At 40.4% G+C, this 14,323-nt stretch overlaps 2 long non-coding RNA genes across 2 annotated transcripts in view; one reads left to right on the forward strand and one right to left on the reverse strand.

Moving 5' to 3' along the window:
• Nucleotides 1–8,241, forward strand: part of LOC126493118 (uncharacterized) — a 14,893-nt gene extending 6,652 nt beyond the window's left edge. The window contains exons 2-3 of the long non-coding RNA XR_007589758.1: nucleotides 4,235–4,344; nucleotides 5,935–8,241. This is a non-coding gene — a long non-coding RNA (uncharacterized lncRNA). The remainder of the gene's footprint in view (nucleotides 1–4,234; nucleotides 4,345–5,934) is intronic.
• Nucleotides 8,242–14,017: 5,776 nt separating this feature from the next.
• LOC126493133 (uncharacterized) overlaps nucleotides 14,018–14,323 on the reverse strand; it is a 5,261-nt gene continuing 4,955 nt past the window's right edge. Inside the window, exon 2 of the long non-coding RNA XR_007589764.1 lies at nucleotides 14,018–14,191. This is a non-coding gene — a long non-coding RNA (uncharacterized lncRNA). The remainder of the gene's footprint in view (nucleotides 14,192–14,323) is intronic.

Raw genomic sequence — 14,323 nt, forward strand, 5'->3', positions numbered from 1 at the left:
AAAAAAAAAAAAAAAAAAAAAAAAAAAAAAAAAAAAAAAAAAAACTGTATTCCACAAAATTGGAAAAATCTAAAATAAATGGTTAATTTTCCACTTAACAAAGTTAAATCAAGATCAGATAAACAATTTGAATACACACATAAGGAAATAAAAGCAGTCACTAAAATATCCCAACAAAAAATGAAGCCCAGGGCCTGACAGTTTTAGCTCAGAATTCTACCAGATTTTCAAAGAAGAACTGATGCCAATACTTGTCATTTTTTCTGCAAAACAGAAACAGAAGGAACAGTACCCGATTCATTTTATGAAGCCACAGTCAGCTGATACTCATGACACACAAAGATTCAACAAAGAAAGAAAATAACAAACTAATTTCCCTCATGAACGTAGATACAAAAATATTCAATAAAATACTGGCAAACTATATCCACGAACACAACAAAATACCATTGATCATGATCAAGTAGGCTTCATCCCAGAGATGCAGTAATGCTTCAACATACAAAAATAAGTTAATGTAATTCACCATATAAATAAACTGAAAGTAAAAAAATAACATGATCTTCTCAGTGGATGCTGAAAATTTCTTTGACAAAATCCAACATACTTTCAGAATAAAGGTCTTAGAGAGATTTGGGATACAAGAAAACATCTAAATATAACAAAGACAATTTATAGTAAACCAACATCAAATTAAATGGAGAGAAACTCAAAACCGTTCCACTAAAATCAGAAATAAGATAACGCTGTCCACTCTCTCCATATCTAGTCAATATGTACTTGATGTTCTAGCTAGAACAATAAGACAACTGAAGGAGACCAGGAAGATGAAAATTGTAAAGAAGTCAAAGTATCTTTATTTGCTGATGATACAGTATCATATATACACAACCCAAAATTTCTATCAAGGAATTCCTATAGCTGATAAACATCTTTAATGAGGTATTTGGATATATAATCAACTCAAAAAAGAATCAGTAGCCCTCTTATACAGAAATGACAAACCAGCTAAGAAAGATATTAGGGAAACAACAAACACCCTTTACAACAGCCACAACTAATATAAAATATCTTGGGGTAACTCTAACAGAGAAAGTGAAGGACTTCGAGTTTTTGATAAAGGAAATTGAAGAAGATATCAGAAAATGGAAAGACTTCCCATCCTCATGAATCAGTAGAATTAGCATAGTAAAAATGGCCATTCTACCAACAGCAATCTATAGATTCAATGCAATCCCCATCAAAATCCCATCAAAATTCTTCACAGATCTGGAGAAGACAATAATCAACTTTATATGGAAAAACAAAAAACCCAGGATAGCCAAAACAATCCTATACAATAAAGGATCTTCTGGAGGCATTACCATCCCTGACTTCAAACTCTATCACAGAGCTACAGTAATGAAAACAGTGTGGTATTGGCATACAGACAGGTTGATCAGTGGAACTGAACAGAAGACACAGACATACATCCACATACCTATGGATGCTTGATTTTTTTTATAACGAAACCAGTAATACACAATAGGGAAAAAGAAAGGGAAACAGAATATATTTTGTGGGTAGACTCTGGGCAGGTGGGGATGGCAACAGGAGGGATTATGCAGGGGTGGGAAGGATGCCGGGAGAGTACTGAGAGAGAAAACTGGAATTGGGGGTGGGGCAGTGAAATATAGCAGCCTAGAAATTCCTAGGAAACTCCCTGGAATTTATGACAGTGACCCTAGTGAAGTCTGACAGTAATGGGAGGAATAGGAAGCCCAAATTGGCCACCCTCTATGATCAGGCAAGGCTTCTAGCAATGCCTCCTGGATGTCAACCCAGCTACAGAATCTTCGACCTACAATCTGTCCCTGTTTGCAAGATGTGCTGGAGTAATGAGGGCGCAGAACTTGTGGGAGTGGCCAACCAATGACTGTTCCAGCTTAGGGCCCCTGCTATAAGAGGGACCCCATGTCTGACACTGCATGGATGGCCAGGAAACAGAGGCAGGATAGCCCAGAGACCCAGACTAGAATCAATCACAACTGGCAAAACAAGATTTAAAAAGTTCAATGAAGTGATTTCTAATGATATTGTGCTATACTCATAGAGCAGGGCATAGCCTGATTGTCATCAGAGAGGCTTCATCCAGCAACTATTGGGAACAATACAGAGACTCACAACCAAGCATTAGGCAGAGCTAGGGGAACTCTTCAGAAGAGGTGGAGGAAGGAATGTAGGAGCCAGAGAGGTATCGGACATGACAAGAACATATCTCACAGAATCAATTAAGCAAGGCTCATAGGCCTCATAGAGACTGAAGCAATAAACACAAACCCTATATGAGTCTGAGCTAGGTCCTCTGCACATATGTTATGGTTGCATTGCTTGGTGTTTTTATGGAACTTCTAACAGTGGGAATGGTGACTGTCTCTGACTCTTTTACCTGCTCTTGGGACCCTTTTCCTCCTGGTGGTTTGCCTTGATGAATCTAGTTTTATTGTAATTTCTAAAGCCATGTTCAGTGGATATCCCTGAGAGGTTTGCTCTTTTTCTTTTTAAGGGAAATGGAGGAGGAGTGGATCTGGGGGAGAGGGAAGGGATTGGAAGGGGGGGGGGGGCAGAAGAAACTGCTATCTGGATGTGATGTATGAGAGAAGAATAAAAAAGACATAAGAGCTATCTCAGGTGGTGTACTGGAAAACTGGAAGTACTGCACAGGGATGTGAGATCAACATTCACACCTTATTGATAAAGACCTGAACTTGTGAAGGATTGCCCTGAAGGTACAGCCAGAAGTGTAAACAGTATAGCAACTGTACTTGAAAAGGATTCCCTATTGACCATACCAGCATTAAGGAAGGCCCAGAGGTCAGAAAAGCATTTGAAACATGATTTCGGAAGGTCTTCCTAGAAGGATGACCAGCCTTTATGACCGGACCTCACTTTGGAGTCTATAAATGTTAGTGTGAATAAATCCTACTTTTAAAAATCCAGGTGTGTATTTGCAGAATTTTCTTAATAGCTTTCACCAAGTTACACCAAAAATCAGGCAGTGGGGGAGAATAGACATTGATTTTTGCGTCTGGGAACTTGAATTAAAATCCATGTTCTGACACTGCCTCCCTCCATGGTCTTGGGCAATTCCCTTTTCCTACTAAACTTCAGTCTTCATATCTTTAAAACATCAAAGAATTTTTATGTCCCTTGGAATTTAAAATATCTAAAAACAGGATACTTGTCTGAAAGCTTTCTTCTTATGCCAACAAGATCTGAATACTAAATGTGAGCTATTTAGTAAATTGCCTTTGTTCTTTTCTATTTATCCTATGCTTCAAAATAAAGTTATTTCTCATTTAATTGAACCTTCTCCTTGTGACTGGTTTTAGCGTACCTGTTTAGAGAAGGAAACCCAAGAAATTAATAGGTTTTCTGCTCTCTCTCCCCAATAATAAGTTTCTTCCCAATGCAGAAAGACAGATCAAGCCATATTGAAAATGTATAACAACAGGTTTAAGTTTGTTGTAATGAGGTCACTTATTTGTTTCCTGGCTGCCTAGCAGCTCAGACCTGAAATAATCTGTGTATCGCCATGTGGCTGTGGCTTACTGGCTAAAGTTCTGGTGTCTGTCTCTGGTGAGGCTACATTGCTTCTCTCTGACTCTGCCTCCTTTATCCTAGCATTCAGTTTAGTTTTCCCCACCTAGCTCTGCTCTACCCTATCACGGGCTCAAGACAGTTTCTTTATTAACTAATGGTATTCACAGCATACAGAGGAGAATCCCGTATCATAAGTTCTTCATTCCCAGGGATGGAGGCCAGAGAAGCTGCACTTGCAAACTAAATCAGACTTTATAGATTGTAAGCAAGGGATGGTGGCATCTCTCCTCTCCTCTTCCTTCTTCCTCTCTCTCTCTCTCTCTCTCTCTCTCTCTCTCTCTCTCTCTCTCCTCATTTTTTTTACATAATGTGTCCCAGGCTGGCCTTGAATACATGATCTTCCTGCTTTCTCCTCCCAAGTGTTGGCTTTTCTTCAATTAGCACTCTCATGATTGCTTTACACTGTTGTATCAATTGTAAAACATAAATTGAGAATACAAATGGAAACATTTGACAATCTGACATCATTTAAAAGTATGCTACCTGATAAGTAAAAATCCCCCCTCCCTAGTAGTGAGTAACTCTGTCCATGCAATAAGTTAGATAAGGCTGATTTAATAATCCAGACTTAATCTGAGTAAAACATTCCCAGGTGGTCCCATGGAAAAGAAGAAACCATGAAGAGGGACCACGAGGAAAATTCTGTGGGCCAGACCTTAAATACCCTCTGGGAGTGGAGCCACTGCTTGGGACCTTTCTTGGGTAGGTTCTGGAGAGATCCCAATTTCACAAAGTTCACAGTCATACATAATGATCACACATTTATTATGTATAAGTTATTAAATGTACAATTCACATTAATAAATTATTTATGGTAAATTATGTATTTGGCATGTTACCGCATAAAATATGCAGAGAACACGGCCTTTAGAGCTATAAGGTTCGTGGCAATTAGTATGTCCACACAAAATTTGTCTTTTGAAAATACTCGATTTATTCATAGAAACATCAACATCTCACCAAGCAGGGAACACTGTTTGGGCAGAAATGCTAGGGTGGGGTTTGACTGGGGAATCTTCTCAAGTGAGGATGCTTTGGAAGATTACAGGCTTGACCCATGTTCACCATGAAGTCCTTCAGCTGCAGTAGGCTGGGGGAATGGCACTGAAGAGGTTCAGGAGAATCCTGAAGCCATGGGCCAATGGTTAGTGTTATGCCCAGATCACAGAGTCCCCCCAAAACCAACTAGAAGACAGAGTCCTGTATGAAAAAGAAAAGAGCCTTTATTCAAGCTTAAGCTTGGACTGTCCATCTGTCTGATGCAATAGTTGAGAGCAGAGAATGCCAAGCCCAGTCGGAGTGGTTTTTTTTTTTTTAATCATAGTAGAGGTTGGAGTGAGGTGTTTTCAGGGTTCAAAACCCTGATTGACTGGCATTTTTCTAGGGGTCTTGGCAAAAGGAGAATAAGTGAGTCCTGGACTCAGGGACGTCTGGTGGTCTTATCTAGTCTTATCTAATGATTGGAATCTCAGGGTCTTCCCTGGGTGGTGCCAGTAACTGACTTCTGGAACCCAGTGCTGCCTGTCATGGCAACTAAATGGCCTGGACCCCATGTGTGGCCAGGCTGCCCTGGGCCCCATATAGCCAGGGCCACATTATGTGTGACCAAGTTGCCGTGGGCCCCCCAGCTAGCACAGACAGTTGGGCCTATGTTGGTCCAGCAAAAGTGCTGGAAGTTCAGTGGACATGGAAGCCAAGGCCATGCACAAGTCATCTTGCCTATAGTTTATCAACACAGAGGCTGGAAAAAGCCAGTGTCTTAGAAGCACTGCAGTGCGATCCCGGAGACCATTCCTAATGTTCCAATTTTTGTATTATTTCATTGTGCAGTAACCTTGCATTACCAGAGCTCACAGCTTGGAGCTAGTTCCCTAGCATATCAACACCACCTTGTGGCTAGTTCATTAACATATCAAGGCCTGCTGTGGGCTAGACTCCTATCTGAGCTGCCTGGTGACCTGCCAGGGCCTTGCTTTCGAGGCCTAGCTTTTGGAGAGCTAAGCTGAGTTATACTATTATGTCAAGTCACATAAAATGGTCTTTGACTTACAGAAAATGATTTTACTTCTACATCTGAACTGTATCACACATTAGTAAAATTATTATACTAACTGTATTGAATATTATGCAAATATTTATTAAAACAGCTTTGCGTTTTAAAATTCAGACTTGATTTCTGGGATATAATTTGAATGATTCTGCTTTCTTGCATGTAGGAAAAAATACAAGAAATTATGTCACTTTACCTAGTATTTGACATAAGTATGCTTCTTGTTTTGAATGCAATTCTAGGGGCTGGAGACCTGGAGAAAGAAGAACAGTTGCTGCTCTCATGATATTCATGGCCTAATAGGAGATGGGCTGATGGAGGAGGGTTATCTGTCTATGTGTTACTTTCATTGGTTAAAGAAAGAAACTGCCTTAGCCCTTTGATAGGACAGAAAATAAGGTAGGCAGAGTAGACAGAACAGAATGCTGGGAGAAAGAAGCCGAGACAAGCAGTCGCCATGATTCTCCCACTCCAGACAGACACAGGTTAAGATCTTTCCTGGTAAGCCACCTTGTGGTGTTAAACAGATTATTAGAAATGGGTTAGATCAATATGTAAGAGCTAGCCAATAAGAGACTGGAACGAATGGGCCAGGCAGTGTTTAAAAGAATACAGTTTCCGTGTAATTATTTTGGGTAAAGCTAGCCAGGTGGCAGAACGCAGTCCACTGCTCCACTTACAACAATGGGCCAGTAAATAAACAGTGAAAATAAAATGTGAACTGTGTTACAGTGGAGATGTGAATAGCATTCTCTGGGATTATATAGTAGTATTACTTTTCAAGGGTGTTGTTCTGTGCCCCCAAATGTCAAACCTTTACAACAGGCATTTACAGAATTAAATTTTTACTGAATGTTGTTGACATGCAGGACTAGGAATTAATGGGTCAAAGTTGCCTCCTGGATCAGTTGACTGGAGATGAATTTATAGGAAGGGAAATCTACTTGATGGTCAGAGAACAAGAAATTGTACATGTTTTCTTTCAAGACAAATTACTCTGTGCAGAAGACATAAATGATGAGAAAATCTGACTAGTTCTGCTCATATTCATTCTTCCGAAGCCAGCTCCATTCCAGGGAGATAGCTCAATTGGTAAAAGGCTTGCCATACAAGCATGAGGCCCTGAATTCAATAACCAGCATCCATAATCCCAGCATGGAGGAAGGGAAGAGAGGAGGATCCTGGGCCTCGCTAACCAACTAGCCTAGCCCACTTGATGAGACCCAGGCCAGTAAAAGATGCTGTCTTAGAAAATAAAATGAAAGGTTCCCGGGGCCTATCACTCAGAGTTGATTTCTGACATCTACACTCACACGCATGCGCGCACACACACATGAAGAAAAAAGACAAAGAAAGAAATAAAAAGAAAAACAATTTCACATGCTAAGAATCATTAGGGAGAGGCCTGGTGGCTTACCCTGGAAGGCAATTGAAGAAAGCAATGTCAGGTTCTGCCCACCTTACCCCTTCTGCAGGGACTAAGACTGCCTTTGGGAGGAGGAAGAAATGTTTTCTAGATGGGTATTAATCAGAGCTGAGTCCGTTACTCATCTCATTGGAATGTTTCAGTCAATTTCTGGAGGGCAGGCAGAAGCATGCAGGTTTGTAGATTTCATGCTTTTCCAAGGTGACACATTTTGAATTAAGTCTGACTCAACAGCTTTTCCTGTTACAGAATTAATATGCCTTCCAGTGAGAAAGCACTTTGTGCTCTTAGAGATGAGTAAAGGAAAAAGCTTTTTAATAATAGTGTATGACTGGTTCTGCCTAATGCACCAAAAAAGAAACTTCCTTAAACAGAAAATTTCCCAGTTTATATAGGCTTCGGCTTATACACTCCACATACACTGTCATCCTTGAATCCACTTCAGGTTAGTCCCAAGTCACTGAAAGATAGGACATTAGTGATCCTGGCAGGTTCCACTGTGGCGGGGGGACCATGCAGGAAACAGAATATGCCATGCAAAGAGAGCTTGGGGAGTATGAAGTTTTATTTAGGAAGACGGTATTGGGAAGGTTTGGGAGGGTAGCGTGGAGGAAGGGAGAGATACAGAGACAGAAAGAGAGAGACAGAGAGAAGAGAGAGGAAAGAGAAGAGGAAGGGGGAGGGAGAGGTAGCAGCTGCCTCTTCAGAGAGAGAAAAGAGAGCTTGCCTCTGGGGAAAGGGAGAGATTGGAAGTGGGCAGAGTTTGTCTCTTAAAGGGATGGGGTACTAAGAGGCAGTCACACTTTGAGCCATTTAAACAGAGATAGGGATAAACCAGTCTGCTACCATGTTGGGCTTGAAAGCCATTTTATAGTAAAGACAAACTACGTTCATTCCTATTTATGATTAAATTTATGTTTCTCAAGCATTGGGCTATGCCACACCTGTAACTTTAGCCACAAATGGTTCTGTACTGTCTGTTCCAGGAAACAGCAACCATGTCTTTATTTCAAGAGGTTGTTATGACTTGTTATGCTTATGTTGGGCTTCTGTAACCCCACCTATTTGTCCATCAAATCCCCCATTTGGAACCCCCCTACACCTAAGCTATAAAAACCCTTATCTTTCCCACATCCTGATCTGACCTCTTGAACCCCTCCTTACGGGGAGACAGCCCATGTACAGGAATAAAGTTTACTGTAATTAATTTAGTCATGATTTGGGTTGGTGGTCTTTTACTCTTTTCTTGTGGGGTTAATAACAGGATATTGCAAGTCTGGCCACTTGGGTAGATGGGTGACTTATGCAGAAAAGATATTGTCAAAATTATCCCTTAAGTACATCAGTGTTATTTCTTTCCCCAAATAGTCGCTGTCCAGGGTCCTCTTACATACCTGTAAGAATTATGCTTTTTCTGATAGGAGAATCTGGACTTAATAGAAGACCAGCACTTAATGAGGGCCTTAACTCTTGGGGGTCTGTTCTTTGATATGGGGATGTACCTATTGGCTTATTGTCAGTCAAAGTTCTTTCTTTTTATTATGAGAGTGGAGCTTATTATGGTGAAATAGAAGTGAACATTTACAAAAACATTTTCTTGGCAATCCTAAATTTCGATTATGGCAAAAACATTTCTTTCCTAAAGCTTCTAACAAGCCTGGTTAGTACACTGCTTATCTTCCAAGCATAATCCTTCCAGCTCTTTTAGTTAAATTCTACTTTATGTAATTTATTATCTCCTAAACAAGTGTATGAGTAAGCCATTTATAGCATCAATTTGATTCCTTCAAGTTTCTTGTGTGCGTCAATCTTCTTAGCACTCTCACTTCCCCAGTTTATTTAGTTCTATAACTATTATTATTAGAGTTGAGAATTCTCAAATATAAGCTATTCCAATAGTTCTCAAACTGGGTCTGGCTGAGCCCTAAGGTTTCAGAGTAAAGGGAAGTAGATCTTACTTCTCCTTCAAATAGAACTCAGCTAGTAATTATTCTCATGGTTAAAGGTGCCTTGGAAGGGTTCTCTACAACACAATTCTCTGTTGCTTTAAAATATACAAACCCAGTGATTTTGTCCTATTTGTCTCTATGTTGAAGAGAGAGAAACTGAGGATCAGAGTGAGCAGGTGTTGGCCAGCGAGCAAAGAAGTCCAACAGAAAACCAAATTCTGTTAAGATAAGCAAGCTACCTTTATTTATTGAAATTGGCTTTACCAGTCTGCCTGTCTGTGGTAAAAGTCCTCCAGTGCCAAGCTGTAAAAGTCTACCTTCCATATTGCAAGACATGGCCTGCAATGGCCTCTTAGTCACAGAAAGCCAAGTCAGATTGAAAGGATCCAGAAACTGGAGCCAGGTACTATTAATCCCACCAGTAGAGAATAAGACCACTTCCACAACCTTTGAGCCAAATTTGGAGCAAGCTTTAATTAAATACTCTCCAGGAATATGGACTCTGGGCAGGTCCACTCCTGGGTTCCCAGGAAATGGCCACAAGTCACATATTGTAGAGGCCTAAAAAGGCAAAACTCACAATTCATCACATTCCCCCATCCAGTCCAATCAGGGGCAAGCACCCATCCTGAAGTATTTACTGCCCACTTATCTCCCACACACATGTGGTCAAGCACATCTGGTGGAGATAGGTCAAATGGACTTGTTTAAGGGAGTGGAAACATAAACAATAGCCTCTAACATTTAACTTTGGTTCTCACTATACTATCAATGTTAGGGTTCCTATTGCTGTGATGAAACACATGACCAAAGTAACTTGGGGGAAAAGGGTTTATTTGGCTTACATTTCCAACATAGTCTATTAAAGGAAATCAGAGCAGGAACTCAAACATGGCAGGAACATGAAGGCAGGACCTGAGGCAGAGGCCATGGAGAGGAATGCCGCTTACTGACTGACTTCACCTGCTTTCTTATAGAACCCAGGACTACCAGCCACAATGGGCTGGGCACTCACACATCAATCACCAATTAAAAAATGCCCTACAGCAGTGGTTCTCAACCTGTGAGTGAGTTGCTACCCCTTTGGGGACCACATATCAGATATTTATGTTTATGTTATACCAGATCACAGGGACCCCCAAAAGACCACCACAGAGACAGAATTCCATATGTAAAAGCAAAGGGCCTTTATTAAAGTTTGGACTTGGATTTTCTATGTGTCCAACACATGGCATGATCAGAGAACCTTGAGCTCAGCTAGGGTGAGTTTTTATCATGGCAGAGGTTGGGGTAAGGGATTTCTAAGGATCAGGACTCCTGATTGACTGACATTTGTCTAGGGGTGTCTTGGTGAAAGGAGATGAGTGTGTGCTGGGCTAAGGGACATCAGGCGATCCTATCTACAATGCTTGGAACATTAGGAATTTTCTTTAGAACATTAGGTACTTTCCCCTTGGGTGATCCACATTGGGGTGTCTTCTGCTGCAATCCTGGCCACAGTGGGTTCGCTTGTTCCAGGGTAGGGGCTTTAGGGTTAGAAATGTTAGCTGGAGAAACAGAAATAAGAAGAAAGCACAAAGACATAGGATAGTACCCGGAGGGCAACTGAGCAACTACTGAATGCTGAATTATTATTCTTTTAAGCTCTCGGTTCACCCATGTTTAATTTTCTATACACTTTTATACCACAATACAAAAGAGGGGAAAGAAGGCAAAAGACTGCCTTAACGTGATACAAAGGACAATAAGAACAGTTATTTGCTCCAAATACTTGAGACATCAAGTCATTATTTCTTGAGAAAAGCGTTCCTTGTTTAGGCAGTGAACCCACCCTAGACCAAGTACCCTGAAGGCAGCCACTCCTTAGGTCAGACCTCCTATTTCAAAAGAAGAAGCAGAGTACTCTGACCTTTGGTCCGGGAGGAGTGGATCTGCCTCCACAGGCCATCTTAATTGTCCAAAACACCAAGCAATCACACCCTAGGTCAGGGTGTGTAGCCACGGTTGTTGTAAACAACTCTGAATAAACTCAAACTCTGTGACCTTCAGACAAGGTGGAATAGGCTCCCATTTTTGGGCTTAGGTGGGTTAGGTGAATGCTGAGGGACAGCTCCGGGCCTAGGAATAAGGCTACATTAATGTACATACAACTTATTGTCCATGGAAGTAGTTGGAACATTGAATGAGTATGGATATTTCAACAGATAGGAGATACTGAGTAGTGGAGGTTCTAAAGACGTTTGTGTTAGGCAAGTTGCAACAAGCTGCATAGAGAAAAGGTCTCCCTTTACCAGATTTAAATAGTTTTTAAGATGAAAACAGTGGAGAAAGGGAGACATACTATCCAGTATGGGTGGGAAAAAAAAGGGCTCCTAGGTATAGTGGAGAAAGTTTATTGTAGATATGAGGAAGAAAACAGAGACACCTGGAAGGGTTCAGACTGAACACAGCCAGCAGACTGAACCAGGCCTTGAGAGGGGAGGAAGGGGTGGAGTGAAGGAGGAAGAGAAAAGAGAGGGGGGCAAGAGAGGAGCTGAGGACCAAGAAACCAACAGAGCTATGGACCATGTGTCTAAAATGGCTGAAATTATATAGGGTTGGGTGGCCCAGTCTTTTAACCCCAGCACTTGGGAGGCAGAAGCAGGCCAGCCTGGTCTACAGTGTGTGTGTGTGTGTGTGTGTGTGTGTGTGTGTGTGTGTGTGTGTGTGTGAAGTCCAGCCTCTGGGAGGGAGAGGTTTAGGGTAACCTGCCGGCTGAGCAGTGATGGGAGGAGCCACAGGAATTGAGTGATTCTGGGAGAGCTGACCAGCATTTGGTTTGATATGTTAACAGACACTTCAGTTAGCCTTTTGTCCTGGGTTAACACAATGTAAGAAAAGCAGGTCTGCTTTAGAGATTCTGGCAACCTGAGCAGCAAATCAAGGCTTAAGGAGCCTATTGATCAGAGGAAGTACTTCCAAAATTGATATACAAGCTGTATGAGAATTATATAAAACCTCAGAATTATGTTTGATAGTTAGAAACATAATTCTGAAACTTATTCAGAAAAGGAAAATATCTAAAAGTAATTTCAAAAAAGAATAAAGAAGAACAATCACGTTATCTGATTTCAGTTCTTATTAGGTAGCTACAATAAGCAAGACTATATGGATCAAAGGAACAGAATAGAGAAAGCAGACTGACTCACAGAAATAGGTTTGAGTGGATTTTGACAAAAATACAAAAATGATTAAATGAAAGAAGGCTCTTTTCAACAGATAATGCCGAAGCCCCAGGTGTTCATTGGTAAGTTTAGAATTCCATCTCTCTGGGCTGAAATTGAGGTTACAGCAAATGGCTAAATTATACTCAGAAGGTTGAAATTATCAAGAAATGCAGGGCCTGCTATCATGCCTTTCTTTGAGAAATGGTGACGGAAATGAAAATGAATCAGCATGACAAGGATTGTTGTTTTTCTTCTTCATTTTGTGTGTGTAATGAGGATCTAACACTGTGGTTCCTTTGTGAAAAGTGTGGCTGGTGGGACCAGAACCTTTAGAGTCACTTCTGCAGGTGTAATCAAGTGTATTCATCAGAAAAGGAAAGAATTTAAAGACTTGTAGGAATTCTACCATGTGAGTCATCCCTAGCCAATAATACATGTGCTCATTTATGGAAAAAAAAAACAATTTTTTACCTAAATGTAGGCCAAATTCTTTTCAAAATGGGGATTGGACCTAAATGCAAAATTGTAAAATTTTTATATTAAAGAGGAAAATATACAAGATATAAAGCTTACAGTTTGATTCCCAAAGCATAATCCAGAAAAGGAATCATTGATAAAAATGAACCTTATTGAAAGTATTTTCTCTTAGTAAGAATGATGATAAGATAACCTGTAGAATGTCAAAAAAGCATTTGATAATCATACATTAAATAAGAATGAAAATCTAGAATGTACAAAAGAACCCTTGAACTTCATTTGTAAAAAGAATATCAAGTGCCTGGCGGTGATGGAGCATGCCTTTACTACCAGCACTTGCAGATAGATCTCTGTGAGTTCGAGACCAGTCTGGTCTACAAAGCTAGTTCCAGGACAGCATCTTGTCTCAAAAAACAAACAAAGAAAGAAACAAGAAAGATTATCAAGTAGAAAATGGGAAATCAACATAGAAGACATTTCACTGGCGAGGATATATACATGGTAACTAAGCACATGATAAAAACAATATTCTTAGCCACCTAGGAAATGTAAATTAATATCACAATGAGATATTGCTACATATGTATCAGAAAACCTAAAATAAAAATGGAGGATAATACCAAATGCTGTCAAGGATATAGAATAACTGAATTACTCATGCATTCCTGATGAACACAAAAAATGAGAAAATAGTTTAATAATTTTTCTTTCTTCTTTATTGTTTTTAAAACAGAAAGGTGGGATTCCCATATTGTTCAGTAATTACACTCCTGTCCATTTGCTTCAGAAAAATGAAAATTGATATTCATACCAAACTTGTACACATTTATAATAGCTTTTTATATAATACTCATAACCTGCAAAAAAGACTTGGTATTCATTAGTGGGTGAATATTTAATGAAACTATGGTAGACCCATACCATAGAATACTGCTCAGCAATTAAAAACAAAAACAATTGGCAAATCTCTGGGTGACTCTGTAAAAACTTAGGCTGACTGAACAAATGTTGTATAATACATGATTCTATTTCTGTAACATTCTTAAGTAGAGTACAGATTATTCTTATCAACTACGAAAATCCCTCTAGGTATAGTTTTCTCTATCTTGGTTATATCAATGTCATTGCTGAGTCCTCTATGATTATGCTGTAGTTCTGTTGTGGATTGCGTTGGGTGGGCTACTCAGTCTAGGGGTTAGTAACCCACCCGCAATCAAGTTATTCCAGGGTCTCGGAGGGGCGCTACCTGGAAGGGAATGAGCTAAGACAGAGGAACGAGACCAAGCAACTTTGTCAAGGCCTCTGTTTATTAGGGACGGGTTACAGTTTATATATGGTAAGGGATGAGGGGCAGGGTACGGGATCTCGCAGGCCGCGTGGTTCCGGTCACGTAGCTTGGTTACATTCAGACAGACAGGCCAGAAGTCACAAGTGGCCACACCTGGTTCCCTGGATAGCTGGAATGTGAGGCGGGTTCCGCTAAGATTAGCAGTTAATTGGGTGAGGGGCAGGTTTTGTCAATAGAACATAACTATGGGTGTGAGGTTCTCTGCAGACTCCCTAGAGTGATGGT

The sequence above is a fragment of the Alexandromys fortis genome, unplaced genomic scaffold, assembly GCF_014885135.2.
Source record: "Alexandromys fortis isolate MF-2015 unplaced genomic scaffold, M_Fortis_MF-2015_v1.1 scaffold_317, whole genome shotgun sequence".
NCBI classification, from domain to species: Eukaryota; Metazoa; Chordata; class Mammalia; order Rodentia; family Cricetidae; genus Alexandromys; species Alexandromys fortis.